At 37.8% G+C, this 16598-nt stretch overlaps 1 protein-coding gene across 1 annotated transcript in view; it reads left to right on the top strand.

The window, feature by feature from the left end:
• LOC101738309 (uncharacterized) overlaps nt 1-16598 on the top strand; it is a 43539-nt gene that overhangs the window by 7303 nt on the left and 19638 nt on the right. The window lies entirely within an intron of this gene.

The following is a 16598-nucleotide window of genomic DNA, read 5'->3' as shown; positions in this document are numbered from 1 at the left end:
AACGTGAAACAAAGATGACCGGAAGCGAAAAAGGGTTCTTGGATTTTTTTAATTAATCAAAATTTGAGCACATGCGTTTAGTTTCAGAAAAATACTCTGTTTGTATCTAGTGTTGTGTGATTAATACCACTTTTACGACTTAATCTCGCATTTACTATTTTCATTTTGTTAATTAAGGTTTAATTTCGCGTTTATTATTTTCATTTTATTATTCCTACGTTTTTAACTGTTTGCAAGTAATCGTGGTCACGGACGACCATGGTGTTGTTCGTCTCTTGCTGTTAGTTCTTCCTATCTACAAAGAATGTCAAGAAATAATTCTTATAGAAAATATGACGGTAGTTAGCAAAATAATATTTTAATGAGATTAATTTGTATATAAAAGTAATCTACATTATGTTCTTATCCCGCGGGTACTGTCGAAATTCGTGATTCAAATATAATTATTCACACTCCTCAACTATTGTCATACGATAATAAACTTCTTAATAGGCCTAGTTTCAACTTGAGTATAGTACTATCGTTAGATATTCTGGTGATGACATAATCTGTATATTTATTTTTACTGGTGGTAGAGTGCATTGAACCTGCACGGGGCTGATGCAGCCATTATTCCTATTTCTTCTTCTTCTGCAAAATTTCGACCTCAAAAGTCCGTTTGTTAATAAATGCAATTAAAAATAAACTTCCTGCTAGTATAACAATATTTAACGATAAAACAATACGATCCGGCTCAAAAACAGACAATCTCGTTACAAAATTCCATAAACGGTATCTAAATAGCGGACTAAAATGGCTACAGTGCATTTATGTTATCAATTCAATAACCCATTGTAACCGAGTATAAAGCTCTGGAAATTACTATCTTAGATCAGGTGTACTATTAGTTGTGTGGTAGAAAGTTTATAACAAAATAAACAAAAATTAAGATTCTCACTTCCTAGTTGGGATCCATTTGAAACAGTCGTTTGTAAAATAAACGGAACAAAATCATTGTTATTAGATATCAAATATTATGAAAAGCCTTTTTTTTCATTTTGCAGGCAATGAACAGAAAGTCAAAGACAAAAGAATTTATTACTGAAATTTCCATTATCGTCCATAGTTGCTAAAAAAAGATATAGTGTTACGATTACCATGAGTCGTAAGCATAATTAAAAATATTTTTACAACTTAGACCCCCGTTCACAATTTTCGTCTACGACTAAGTGGAATATAAGAAACGTGAGATTAAAACGGTAAAAGTAATTTGTTCAAAAATATTTTACAATATAAACATATGAATCTTGCTAAATTACCAATCTTTAATCGTGGAAATCGTGGAAAAATTTAAACGTACAGTTCAAAACAAATTAATTGTGTTTACTCTATGGCCATTATTTTTCCCGCCACCTGAATTCGAAACACGTCAAATTCTTCCATGTTTGATAATGTCAAAGATTTTTGCAGATTAGTTTTACTAATATTTCAAAATACCAAGTACGATCCTGCATGGAAGATGCGAGTTTAAAACAATGCGTTCAGGTTGATTGCACTTGACTATGAACAAGGTTCGCTATACCGCGGGCTCTGTACTTCCGCAATCGGTATCAAGGTTGTAGCGCTGAGTTAGCTATCTTCTGTTCAACGTGAAAGTACGCTTTATTCGATTATAAAGGCTACTAAAAAATATAATATACAGTAACCGCAGCTGTTGCTCAGCGATGTCGTGATTCCGCTCAATTAACAAAAAAAAAAATAGGTTGTCTAAAATGTAGGTATACATTGAATGCCCCTTGAGCCAATATCCTCAAAAAGTCTCGCTTTCATTTGTTTCAGTTTGTTTCTAGTTATTATTTTGACCAATACCATCTTTTAGCATCGGTTTTAGAGAAGAACTCCCCTTCACGGTATATCCTGAGACATATCACGTGTCGAAATTAGCAGGGATTCCTTTACGACAGGCCGTAGTTTGTTTAAACTTGCTTAATCGATAATCTGTATTTTAAAATGATTTTATTCTCAAACAATATTAATGATGTTTATAATTAAGAACGAACTCGCGATATTGATAATTGACCTTTTGACATCAAACGAAAAAATACGTCATAAGTTTGAAATCGAATACGAGATTGTTTAGCATTTAATAAAAACGTCTTTTCACAAAGATTATTTAAGGGCTTTTCTAGAAAACATTTTGAGACAGAATGGACAGAGCTTAATTGGAACCTAATTGGACGGAATTGTATTGAGTTTTAGCCTGATCTATAACTGTTTAGGTATCGCATGAACGCGAAGATTTAGCTATGGATAAATTTTATTGCAGCAATTGTTTGGATAATTAATACGTCGAGTGATGTTCTGTGCAGTAAACGAAGGTTGTAACCTTGCTGAAGCCCGCAATAATTGATATTAGCGTTCTATACATGAAGTTTATTGCCTTGGATGGAAACATGGATTTTATACTATCGCTAATCGTTACAAATCTTGGGATACAAATGAGGTCTCAATTACGTCTATCAGAAATGAGAAAGGCTTCATAGTTAGGCTTTCCAGTGCCCCTGGCATTGCTGACTTCAATGAGCCACGTTAAATGCCATCAGGTGGACCGTAAGTTCGTCCTGTCTACAAGGGCAATAAAAAATATAATATTATGAATTAAATGTGAACCGTACCGAACAGTAATAAAATTAAATGATAAGCGTTTGTATTTGTTAAATTACAATCGTATAGAATTGTTAATTATTAATCATTTCAAAACTGATATCGTTACTGATTCAATTTGAGTTAACTATTACGCGTTCGAGAACATTAAAAAACTCGCACTAAGGACGTTGTGCCTTTATTTGTTTGTCAAAAAACCTCGTAATTTTGTACTGACAAACATCGTTCATTTAAATTATTCACAAGATCTAATTGATTGAAATGAAGCGAATATCGAGCGATGCAAATGAGAAAGTACCTAGTCAGGTCATAAATTCTGTCACATGTTTAATGTAAAATAATTGAAACAAGTTTATTCATTATGTAACCATTCATATACCAAAATGAACTTAACAAAACATAGATTCTTATGACACTAAAGTTTATTCAAAATGACCTCCGTGATTTTGAATACAGGCCTTCAATCTGCGCCGCCAGTCGTCTATCGCAGCACGAACGAGGTCCATGTCAATATCGGCGGTTGCCTTAATCAAGGATGTCTTGAGTCAATCCAAATTGGGATGAGGCTTTGAGCACGCCTTTTCCTCCAAGTGTTGCCATATCTTGTAATCTAACGGATTCAAATCTGGACTGGAGGAGGGCCAGTCTTCGTGCCGGATGAAGTCGATTTCACGCGCCGCCAGCCAGTCTTGTGTGCTCTTCGCTCTATGAGCTGGCGCCGAATCTTGTTGGAATACCCACTGCAACAGGCACTGGGTATTGAACATGGTATGAGAAACAGGTTCCACAAGGTTCGTCAGGACTGTATTTTGATACACAACTGCATTCGTTTTTACACCTTTCTCACAAAAATGTACCTCTGTTAAGCCCCAATAAGAACTCCCAACCATACCAACCAACCAAATAAGAGTTCAACGGTTCATATTTTCAAGATTAATACTTTTGCGAGTCCAAGCCATTCACGGAGTTAATTTTTAATTATGTTCTCACGAGCTTCCTGATCGTAATCTTGCTTCGTTTGTACGTACTGACAGTTTTTTTTTCCCGACGGTTTGCCATTTCATTTCAGTACATTCACCGTTTTAATAAGCACGCTAAATCTAAATTGTTTGTTTTCGACTTAGATTTTAATTTTTGACTGTTACGTTACCTTTTCTTCTGAATGTTGTAGGTACTTCTGTTGGAATGAGTTCACTTTAAGCCGGGTTTTTTTCAGTACCCATTGTATCTCATGTTTTATCGAAACACTTAGAAACAACAGCTTAAATTCTGCTCGTCGCCTAGCTATACTGTTGTTGTACTCTACTACTGTACTGTACTCAACTCCTACTATTGGCAAATAGGAATTAGAACATAGTATTAGGTTTTTGTGGCAAAAATATGCAGAACGTTGGTGCAAACATACCTGAGAATATGGTATGAATACAAATTACGTTCTTCCACATAATACATTCGAAAATTTATTCTAAAATTTTAATAACCATTTGAGAATAATAAACGCGAGATTAAACCGTAAATGTGGTGTATATTTTAAAACTATAATTTATTTCATAAAGTGAATTAACATTATGTAGCAAACCGACCGGTACGTCACTCTCGCGGCCGTATGCCCGCTCGCTATACATAGTTAGTATCTATGTCAATCTTGTAACAGTGTATAATCTATGTTCCGGGCGCTTCCGTTTTGAGTGTGAATAGCGTGCGCCCGCGTCTAAATGTAATTATTGTTTAAAACTGAAAATTGTTTGTGATAAAGGAAGATTAAAATTCGAAATTCGATATTGGTGACTAACCCATAGTTTTAAATACCCCTGAGATCTACCCCTCACTATATCTGGCTGCCCAACGTTTCCTAATTTTTTTCTTGCTTGGACTAACAAAATGGCGCGCACGCTTTTGTGAAAAATTTGCTAACTATTGTATGCTGTTGGTGCTTAATTGTAAAGAATGCCTTTAACTAGAAATCAAGATCGCCAGCAACGTCGCGAAGACGACGTTATTCCTGCTGCAGATGCAAATGCCAACGAAAATCACGAGGAGCATGATAGCCCCCATGATCGCCCCCACGCCGAATCACGTAGCAACAATTCTACGTTCAACCTGGATGATGTTTCAGCGTTGATGGCCTCGCTGCAACGTTCGCAGGCCGAAACATTTAAGAACATTATGTCGTACGTGATGGAACAAAGATCGTCGACTCCGGCACCTCCGCCGATGCCCCCAGTGAACGTAGATGGTACCTTGGCGCGTTGCAGAGCTTCTTTCAGCGGTGCACCTGGTGAATCTGTTGAGGCCTTTATAGATGCAATTGAAAGTTATACAGAATGCGTTCAAGTATCTGACGCTAACATCATACGAGGCCTAGCCATGCTTTTGTCTGCTGACGCAGCTACGTGGTGGCTAGGATTAAAGCATCACATCTCCACTTGGAACGAAGCCAAAGAAAATTTAATATATGCATATGGCACCCGCCTTCCACCACATAGAATATATTTGGAAATATTTGCTTCCCCGCAGGATAACGAAAACACAGACAAGTTTGTTGCTCGTATTCGTGCGCTTATGGCAAAGCTACCGCGGGATGATATTACTGAAAAAGTACAACTTGATATGATATACGGGTTGCTTCATAATAGAATACGCACAAGATTGCGCCGTGAAGAAATCACATCTTTCAATTCATTATTAAACCATGCTCGGAATATAGAAGATTCGATAGAGGAGACTCAATCGAGACCAGTGTCGTCCACTAGTGGTGTGCGTTCGATCCGTGCCCTGCCGGCCCAGGCTGCGAGTCGGCCTGAACCGTGCGCCGCTCGTGCGAGGGCCCCGGCGCCGCGCGCGCGCTTTCCAAACTCCGCCGCGGCCGTCGTGCCCGCCACCGCTGTGCCTGTCGCTGTCGCCCAGCCTGCCGCTGCCACGCCTGCCGCTGCTGTGCCAGGTTCTGCAGAGCAATTCGTGACCACGAAGAAACAGCGTCCAGTGTGCTCCTACTGCAAACGGTTTGGACATGCACGGAAACAGTGCCGTAAGTTAAACAACCGAGGTGAGCAAAGTCAATCTAACTTTTCCGAGGGTGTGCAAAATGACAATAATGCGTTTTATAGTGTTCAGTGTAATGTTAATAACACAATTAGTTCTAATTTACCTGTTCAGAATGCAATGTATGATGTTAAGCAGCATGACAAAAATAATTTTCTGAGTAATTTTGAATGTCAAAATTTTTGTAACCGGGATGCAAATATTAATTATGCTACCATTAACAGAGGCCCTACTTCCAGAAAATCTTATTTTCATGCCTGTAATGATTCTGTGTCAAAGAATATTAACTGTAATTGCACTAGTAATAATGAGATGCCAACCTTTTGTGATTCTCATGTTTTATATAATCAGGATGTTCGGACAAAGTGTAAAAATTTAAATATTTGTTATAACCAGGGAACTAGACCTAAATGTAAGAACTCAATTTTACCTTATAATCAAATAATTGAACCAAATTGTAATAATTTAAAATTTTCAACTAACCATGACTGTGACACAAAAGGCAGTAAGTGTAATTTTGGAAAAATTAACGAATGTGTGGAAATTGATAATTGTTTGAATTTTAATTATTGTACATGTGAGGGAAGTGTTGTAGCATCCGTGTACGACCGTGAGAGTGATAATAGGTATTTACATTTACGGCCTATTTTCAAAATTCAAGTTCTCGGTAAACATGGTACTGCACTTATAGATACAGCAGCTAAGCATTGTATTGCTGGTCACACGCTGTATGCTCTCCTTCTGCATAAGGGTCACCCTCTTACTCCCTCCACTAGGCGAGTCAAACTTGCTGATGGGCATGTTCGGAATATGGATGTATTGACAACCATATTACCAGTGAGGTTAGAACACATAGTGATTAATATTCCATTTATAATCTTCCCTGATTCTAATGATAATGAAACTCTATTGGGTATTGATTTTATTAATGCTGCCAAAGTTATTATTGATTTTCATCGTCATGAATGGTATTTTAGTACTGATGCTAAGGTGCATTATAAATTACTTTTTGAACCTATGTCTCGTGGTGTGTGCATAGCTTCTACTAACATGCTTCGGGATGATGAAGGCATGCACTTGCAATCAGCTGAGCGCCAAGCATTATGAGTTCCTTATTCGGCATGAAAGTATTTTTACAGCAGGGGGAGGTCCGACACCATTCATAGAACATTGCATAGACACCGGAGATCACCCCCCGATAGCTGTGCCGCCCTATCGCCTTAACCCTTCCAAGAAGGAGACGATGAAGAATGAAATAGAGAAGATGCTGGCAGATGACATCATTGAAGAGTGCGAATCCGCCTGGTGCTCTCCTGCATTGATGATACCGAAGTCCAATGGTAATGTAAGATTCTGCATGGATTACAGGCGCTTAAATGAAGTAACCAAATCGGATACTTACCCACTCCCACGCATTGATGATCTTCTCCAGAGTACGAAGAAGAATTGTTACATGACCACAATAGACCTTCGTTCTTCATATTGGCAAGTTATGGTCCGAGAAGCAGACAGAGACAAAACAGCTTTTGTCTGCCCCCTAGGCACTTACCGTTTTAAAAGAATGCCGTTCGGCTTGAAGAATGCGCCGGCGACTTTCCAAAGGCTTATTGATCGTCTACGCTCCTGTGCTGCTTTGAAGGATGTTACAGTACTTGCTTATCTAGACGATTTGTTAATTATTTCAGAAGGATTCCAGCAACACCTACAAGATCTGGAAGCTGTTTTTAGTCGTTTGTCTGAATTTAAACTTCACGTAAACAGAGAGAAGTGCACTTTTGCCAAAGAAAGGGTCCGTTATCTGGGCCACGTCATCACTCCAGACGGTGTGTCTCCTGACCCTGAGAAGGTCAGTGCTGTCCTTAATATGCTGGAACCATCTAACCTAAAACATTTAAGAACTTTTCTCCAAACATGCTCTTGGTTCAGGAAGTTTATTCCAAACTTTTCAAAGATAGCAGAACCGCTTACTCGACTGACCAAGAAGAATTACACATGGAGCTGGGGACCTGAACAAACACAGGCATTCAAAGAATTGAAGCGTCTGCTGACCACGGCGCCCGTACTTGTTCAAGCGAATTTTAAACAACCCTTAGTACTGCGTACCGACGCGAGCAACTATGCACTTGGCGCAGTTTTAGCTCAAGGGGAAGGCAAGGACGAAAGGCCTATCGAGTATGCTAGCCGCCTACTCACCGCAGCGGAGCGCAACTACTCTACTACAGAACGGGAAGCGCTTGCTGTAGTCTGGGCCGTGGAGCGTTTCAGGCCATACCTCGACGGCCAACCAATTATTATAGGCAGTGACCACCAACCCTTGCGTTGGTTGCTTTCTTTAAAGTCTCCTGCTGGTAGGTTGGTCCGTTGGGCGCTTAAACTCCAAGAATTTGACATCAGATTCGAGTACACCCCAGGAAAAGCTAACGTTGTCGCTGACACGTTAAGTAGACCGATCTGTTCCAACGAAACACAAAATAACTGCGGCATCTGTTCTGTCATTTGCGACCTGCCCACCAAGTCACCTACCCAGTTACGTCAAGACCAGTTGACTGATCCGGAAATACAGAAGATCGTCACAGAACTGGAAGGAGTGGATGAACTTGCTGCTAAAAGATGGTCAGAAAGAGGATTTCTAATGGAACAAGGTGTTTTATATCGACTTAATCCGGATTCTGATGCCGAGGCCCCACAATTAGTCATTCCTGCCCATCAAGTGACCGACGTTCTCAAAGAGCTTCACGATGCCCCTACCGCTGGACATGCAGGAATTGACCGGACTTACCAACAAGTCTCACGTCTGTTCTACTTCACAGGAATGAGAAGAATCATAACCGACTATGTAAAGGCATGTATCCATTGTCAACGCTATAAGGCTGCTAATACCAAGCCTCCAGGTCTATTGCAGACGCCGGTGATGAACCAGCGCAACGAGGTCTTGGCAGTTGATCTTTTCGGCCCGTTGCCACCTGGAAAACAGGGGGAGCGTTGGATCTTGCTTATAGAAGATACTGCTACGAGGTGGACAGAACTTTTCCCATTGAAGGAAGCTACTGCTGAGGCGTGTGCACATGTCCTCATAGAGGAGTATTTTATGAGGTTCGGTCTTCCACGCCGACTAGTTTCTGATAATGGCGTACAATTTATTTCGGCAGTCATGCGTCAATGCATGTCCATCCTGGGGATAAAGCAAAACCTTATCCCTCTCTATCACCCAGAAGCAAACCCCGCCGAACGTAAAAACAGAGATCTTAAGACTTTATTAGCACAACTCGTGGAATGTGACCACACTTCCTGGCCAAACATGTTACCAGTGATTCGATTCGCTCTTAATAACGCTAAATGTCGCACCACAGGTATGTCACCTGCTTACTTGTCATTTGGCAGAGAGATGAGGTCCCCCACAGAAGTCGCCCATGACCTTCGTGCTGTTCTAGACAAAGATAACTTTGTTCCCCAAATAACTCCCTATCTCAGGAAATTTGTTAACTCCTTTTCAGCGGTGCGCGAACGTGTAGAGACGCTTCAAGATAAAGCTAAAGGGTATGCTGATCGTTCGAGACGGCCCATTGAAACATTCAACGAAGGTGACATGGTTCTCATCAAATCACACGTCCTCAGTAAGAGCGCTAAGAGCCTTACTTCTAAGTTTGTTCCAAAACGCGATGGTCCGTATCGCATCGTTAAAAAGGTCAGCCCTACTACTTACCACGTCGCGCATGTTGACAAACCTGATGAAGTTTTAGGGAAATATCATGTGAACGATCTCACTCTATACCGTGAGAATCAGAGTGATGCTCTTCCGCGGCCGGTGATGCCTAAAAAGAAACGTGGTCGTCCCCCAAATAATGTTAAAACAGATTCTCGAGTTCCAGGGCATATGACGACACGGCATGCTGAAGCTCCACGTCTTTCTCCCGCAGCTGGTGGTATGGTTGGTCTTGCGCCTGTCCCTCAGCCCAGTAGTAATGAGATGCTAGTCCAGGAGCGAGGGCGTCCTCCAGGACTAGAGGGGGAGTATGTAGCAAACCGACCGGTACGTCACTCTCGCGGCCGTATGCCCGCTCGCTATACATAGTTAGTATCTATGTCAATCTTGTAACAGTGTATAATCTATGTTCCGGGCGCTTCCGTTTTGAGTGTGAATAGCGTGCGCCCGCGTCTAAATGTAATTATTGTTTAAAACTGAAAATTGTTTGTGATAAAGGAAGATTAAAATTCGAAATTCGATATTGGTGACTAACCCATAGTTTTAAATACCCCTGAGATCTACCCCTCACTATAATTATCATTTGTTTGTGAAGCTACAGTATTTTGACTACTAATTACGTTGTATATAAAGAAAAGTATAATAGCAATGAAAAACGATAATTTTCTGTATTATTTTAGGCCACGTTAGGTAAGTACCATAAATACAGATTGTCATTGATTTTCGTGTGAAATACTTGGAATTCTGGAAGCTTCTCTCCTCAGTACCTTCACTAACGGTTAGTCCCTTCCAGTTTCTTAAACTAGTAGGTAAAGTAAATTTCGAAGCGCCTTCATAAATTAACATAAGCGCTCCCTTGTTTGTTCACAGATTGTCGGTTACGTGCACACGAGAATTTGTTTATGTATGTCAAACTATAGTATTTGTTTTCGAAGACAATAAAACTTAGTGTTGCTATATATTATAATAGTGCAAGGCTTTGATCTTAAATTATCAAAAATATAATAAACTCTTTACCAATATAGATTTTAACAAAATCGTTTTTGGCATTAGTAATGAAACGGCAAATTAAACGAAGCTGTTTTAAAAGTGTAATTTATAATTGATTATCCTAAATGGAACACCATTGTTTATTTGCAAAGCTCTATATTAATATTTGTTTATTAATCACATACTTCGTAACCACATAATCTAAAGCAAATGCTGATAGCGGACGCCTTCTCAGTAAGCGCGAGTTTGTAGATCCTGTGCGTCAATTGAACTTTAATTATTACATGCTGCCCGCTCCGGCTCCGTTCGGGTCTTTAAGAAAAATTTAAACGATATTTGACGGTTTAAAAAAAAAAAAAAGAACACTTATTGCCGCATAAATATAATAGTTAGACGTATGCTGTCGAGACACTTTTTTAAATAATAATGTGTTCTACAAAGTCGTACTACATTTTATTTTATCATCAATAGTTTTCACAGGGCACGCGATGTAAAGAATATTTTAAGTAATTTTTTTACACCTTGGGTTATATTATTGGAGATTTAGTAAGGATTCCTAATTTTTTTCAAAAAAGATTATAGCAGAAGTCACTCGGGAATAGTGTAGCTTCCAAACTGAAAGAATTTTTCAAATCGGTTCAGTAGTTTCGGAGCCTATTCAATACAAACAAACAAAGAAATCTTTCCTTTTTATAATTTTATATAATAATATAATAATAATAGTATAGATTATTACATTGAGTGCTTCGCAAAAATCTTCGATCAACAGTTACTATTGTTGATCGAAGACAAAAATGTTGGTAAAAGTTTCAAATTTTATAATCGCGATTTCTTAAATAATACGCATCAAAATTACTAACAATATCTACATTTTCCGTAACAGTCACCCGATATTCGTAACACGACCGGTCCTAACATTTTAATATTACAGTGTAACACATTTTTTTTTTATAAATCTCATCTATCCGTTTATGATATTGAGAATTCAAACAGCTATCTCGGCTCACATGCAATTGAGCCATAAATCATCGCAGCTCACAGAATTCCATGTACAAGCAATCTTATAAATCTGTGTTAGGCCAGAATACTCTGAGCCGAGTCGTAAAGCAGTTTCAGCTTGTCATCGCGACACGGTCACGGCCAGCTAACGGTTAGCCCTAGAAAAGGGACGCCACTCACGCTGTTACAGTAACGCTACTTATCGGTAACGTAACGCTTGGGATGTTTCTAGTGCTTTTATCGAACTAGTCCCTAACGGCACCTCTATAGAACAGTAACGAACGCGGATTGTTTTATGCATTAAGTCACAATTACAAGCACATCCCATTTTAGTGACGAAGTGTTTTAAATTGTTTTAACATGTCAATACCTTGAATGTCAGTCGATTTGCTCGTTGCGTTTGTAATTTTTTGCACATGTTTTTGTAACGAAATCACCTCCCGCCTACCGGTCACATTTTCGTAGAAAGTTGTTATGCTTCTGAACAATAAGCAATCACGTAGTATCAATCGTATCTTGCTCCTATTTCATACCTTTCCCGACTTTCTCCAATTAGACACGAGCTCGAGAATCTTTGGGTCACAGGCACGGGGTCGGCCCGCTGTGCACATACTAATCAATAACAAGCACTCGCTTCACAGCTTTGAACTTTAAAACAATAGGCACAAGGTCGTTTCACCTGAAACTATGAGGGCGTTCCTAAAGAGATGTACTGTTTTTGATACGTGATTGGAGTGAAGAATCATATGAAGTGAGTTAGGGGGACGATGACATTCGATTGTAATGACTCTTTGAAGTTGTCCATAGAGATGATAAAAATCGTATAACCAACTGCATTTGACCTTTCAGCTTTAGTTTTTTTGGTTCCGAATTTGATTGGCTCGGTGATGGAGTAGTTAGCGCCTCTGGCTGTTGCCCGAGGGCCGTTGGTTCGATTCCCACATCAGGCAAACATTCGTATGATGAACAGGTTTGTTTGCTCTTTGTCGGAGTGTTTATTATCTATATATGTATGTATATTTAAACGTATGTACATAAAAAATAACTCAGCAGATAGTCTTTCTAAGGTTTGCAATTCTAATAATATATGCTCATTGTGCAACGTAAATATTTATAATAACATAATCTGTGGTCTTATAATTGACATCTCTAAGCGTAAAATTATAGATATTAATTACAATACCAATCGTTCATCGTTCATTACAATACGTCTGTATTTTACATCTACGTCGTTTTACTGTACTGCTTTTGAGGGAAAAGAGTTTTGAATACATTTCGATAAACATTCTATTGGTGGTACATAACCATAAGCAATTAAACTCGATAGAGGATCTACTACGAACTGTGGTATTAAAAAAAACCCGCCTGAGACATTAATAGTACCGGTGACAGTGACCGTTAGCATTACATATTAGCTAATAAGTCAAAAGATAATTATCAAAACGGAAGATAACGTAATACTGATATAAACACCGTAAGATACCGAGACCGTATCTTAAGTTTATGGTTCAATAAATTCACTTTTGTATTTACGACTTCCCATATTTAATACATCAAGATCGAGAATATTAATTGAACATTATGAAACACGAGAGAAAGAGAGAGGCCTTTTACGTAGAACGTTTAAGGCACCATTTTGTTTACTTTATTAATTTTCACAAAATACGTACCTACGTAAGTATTATCATAACGTTTACTAAAAAGTAGCTTGCTTGTTATGTAAAAATCATAATAATTACATAAATGTTTCACTTTTTTTTTGGACCCAACACTAAGTGTTATTTGCCACTTTCAAAATAAATATTTCATATTGTATAATGAAAGTTTCCAGAATTAAAAAAAAAAATATTTTTTTTTTTGTTTCGTACGTGTCAACTCCTTTTGCCTCTAATCCTGATATAATAGTTCCGGACCCCTAAGTAGCAGAATGAGGCGGGTATTCAATGTTCGTAAATCGTAGTCTATTGATATTAAGTGCCGATATCGAACCTCTTTCGTTGTAAATTAATTGTGAAGCTTTTGTTGACTATTTAACTTTATACTTGTTCCGTAGACAAGATCTCTAGTCGAATTTCCAGACCCGTTCAATATTATTGGAAGTCTATAACCAAGAATATTCAAAAGTTCAATCAACTACTTATGTTGATCAATTTCAAAAAGGGATTAAAACCCCGATTTTGAAACATTATTGATTGGTGCTCCGCTTGTGTTGGTCTTAGCGTAGGGCGTACGTTGTTGGCATTTCGAATGTAATGTTCATTTTACCACAATGTTCTTTTTGATTAGAAACTATTATATAATTACTGATTGTATAAGTAAAAATAATAAATAAGTAAGTAAATAAAAAGCAATAACAAACATTAGAAAATAGCTTGGATAAATAAAATAATTAAATCATATTAATTTATTTGATCTAATTAATAGAGTTTTAATCTAGTTTTAATATAATTAATGACTAACTTGTATCGTCAGTAAAATCAGCTCTAAATTAATTGAATGTAACTTTAATTTATTGACGTTGACTAATTAAGTCTAATGATGATGATGAACATAACATGTATTCGTATTAAAATGCTTGATAAAATTAGATTGTCATCGCTTAATACTCGTATAACTCGAATCTGAAATACAATGTCCAGTATAAAAATAAAAGCGAAAATCTTCGGAAGTCAACGCGTCCCGAAAATATGTCCCGAATGTCTCGAAAATATCAGCTTTTTTGTGTTTTTGTAACACGTACTTTTTTCTCTTACAACATGAAACAAACTTATTAGATTAATGTATTTGTTTTTTGAACGGTGCTAAATAAACGCGGGTGTTCTTTTTTTAATTTGGAATTCTTTTTCGACCTCTTTTCGAATTCCATTTTTGAGTTCTACAAAGATATATCCTCGACCACGCGGCTTGCCTAAGCAGAATTCTACTGCGCTCAGCTTTCTTTCTTTCTCAGATAGTACGGTAAAATACTTAAGTAAAATACTTAGGATTTTATGACCTGGTTACTAAGATCTTTAAGTCATGTCTTATTTTAATTCTTATTTTCATGATATGGAGTGAAATGAAATGAAATGAAGATGATTAATTTGAGATAATAATCAACTGGGATGAAATTAAATGAAATTAGATGAGATGATATGGGATGAAATATAATCTCAGTAAAATGGTGGTCATTTACTCAGATTTTTTCAGTGAATTTTTTGGAGAATACCGAGAAGTTACGTCCAGCTGCTTTGTTTCATTTTCCCACATTTGTGCACTTGCACAGATATTAAACAGTTAATAAACCACCGTTATTACACATTTGAACCTGAACACTGAATAAATAAAATAAAACAAATCACACAATTTCACTCCTCGCGTTCCCGCCAAAAAGTCGTAAAATACTCTATTGTATACCCACAGACTATATATAATTATAGTTTGACGAATACATCGACCATGAAAGGAAACAAAATCGATTGGAATGTCGTAACAATGAAAGTAAATTTTAGTCCTCAACAGAAAATAGTTTGCGAGATTTATTTAACACCGAACCATCCTAGTCGTTGAGAATATAATAAGATGCTAGAACTGGGTTCTGTCAACAACCTCATAGCGACCTCGCGACAGTTATCGTCACTGACGTAACGGCTGTTGAGCACATGTGAATCCGGCGGAACACTTTCACTCTCACACCTTCGTCTCATTGTTATATCATTATAGGTTTACTTGGTCTATCACAGTACTGGCGGGTCCACTGCACAATTAATTTTCACAAAAACACTTGATTACGTCAATGATGCTTTGTAGATTTAAATGTGGGATCTATAATGCTAAAGTTATGCTAGGGTTCTCACTTAATATTCGCAATGGACTCCGTAATGAAAAATATGGTACCCTGCTCGTGTCTAAGATTTGTATTTCTCTTTTTCAATTTTTCAGCCAATATTTTATGCGTCATAATTTGGGAGTGCAGATTTGGCAGAAAATAACGCAAAGCTAAATGTAGGTAACGCAGAGTTGAAAAGCGATTGGGTGTAAAATTCGATTCAGAGTTGTGTCCAGTTTTCTAAGTAAAATATGTGACGTTAGATCAGAAAAAAAACGACATTCGACGTAGATAGGATTAGCATCGTGCAATAAATCGCGCTATTAACGCTACAGTGACCATACCAGATGAGCCTGGCTACCTTCGAACCCAAGATCGCCCACAGACACAATACACTGAGTTTCTCGCCGGATCTTCGATCCGATGGTAGCGAGGTCAGCGAAGCACTGTTCTTGGTATCGCAGATGTTAACAATTTCTGTTAAGTTGAGCCCCATCGGTTCAAGTATCAAACCTCGCTTAAAAGAATAGCCTCTTAGACTATTGTCAATTAGGTAGCAAAAAAAAAAACTGATCGTGTGATTAGGATTGGGATAATCTTGCATCTTTCTCCTCCGTTATTGTTTGAATTGTATTTTTGAAATTTACATCGTATCAATATAGTTCACTGTTTAATATTGACTTGTTATGGTGAAGTTATATGCGAGAAAATAACCCACTGAGGGAACGTCCCAAATACTTTATATATTCACTTACTTGTCATGCGCTTTTCGTCCTTAGGGAATGGTGGCTTTGTAACTACAAATTTAGTTCGGTTAGACTTGCCACTAATGTTTACAAATTGTTTAAAATAAATAGTCACAAGAGGAAGTCTGACCGTTCCTGGCAAATGTAGCTCTGAACGGTATTACTTTTTCATATTACTGTAAGCTCAGAGTTCCTATTTGAAAGGTCCACCTTTGGGGTGGTTATTGATAGATTTATTTTACAGATTTATTTCGTGTTAACGAGGTTATGAACTGGCAAAGGGACACGTTACATTAAACATAATTTATCTAGTTCTGTACAGTTTATAGTGAGTTCGCATCGCGTCCTCTAGACTGTTAGAATAGCTGTAGCTATGTTTATATTCGTGCTCGTTGGCTGCGCGTAACGGAACGGTAACAGTTTTGTCATTTAACAAACGGCGGGAAACAGTAACTTTTGCGTACTACTTGCGAGCCTAATGGCAACATTCGTGCTGTGTTCCTCACAGTACGGATTTTATTTAGGAAAGACGATAAAAAAAATTTTAAAGCTACAAAGTTTGGTTAGAAATAACCACACGATATACAGAAGTAGTTTAGTAGTATAAAACTATTTATGAGAGCACAAAAGATAAAAAATTAATAGTAATCATAGACATTAAAGTCTC

Source organism: Bombyx mori, chromosome 18 (genome assembly GCF_030269925.1).
Source record: "Bombyx mori chromosome 18, ASM3026992v2".
Classification (NCBI taxonomy): domain Eukaryota; kingdom Metazoa; phylum Arthropoda; class Insecta; order Lepidoptera; family Bombycidae; genus Bombyx; species Bombyx mori.
This window is presented reverse-complemented; position numbering and strand designations above follow the sequence as displayed.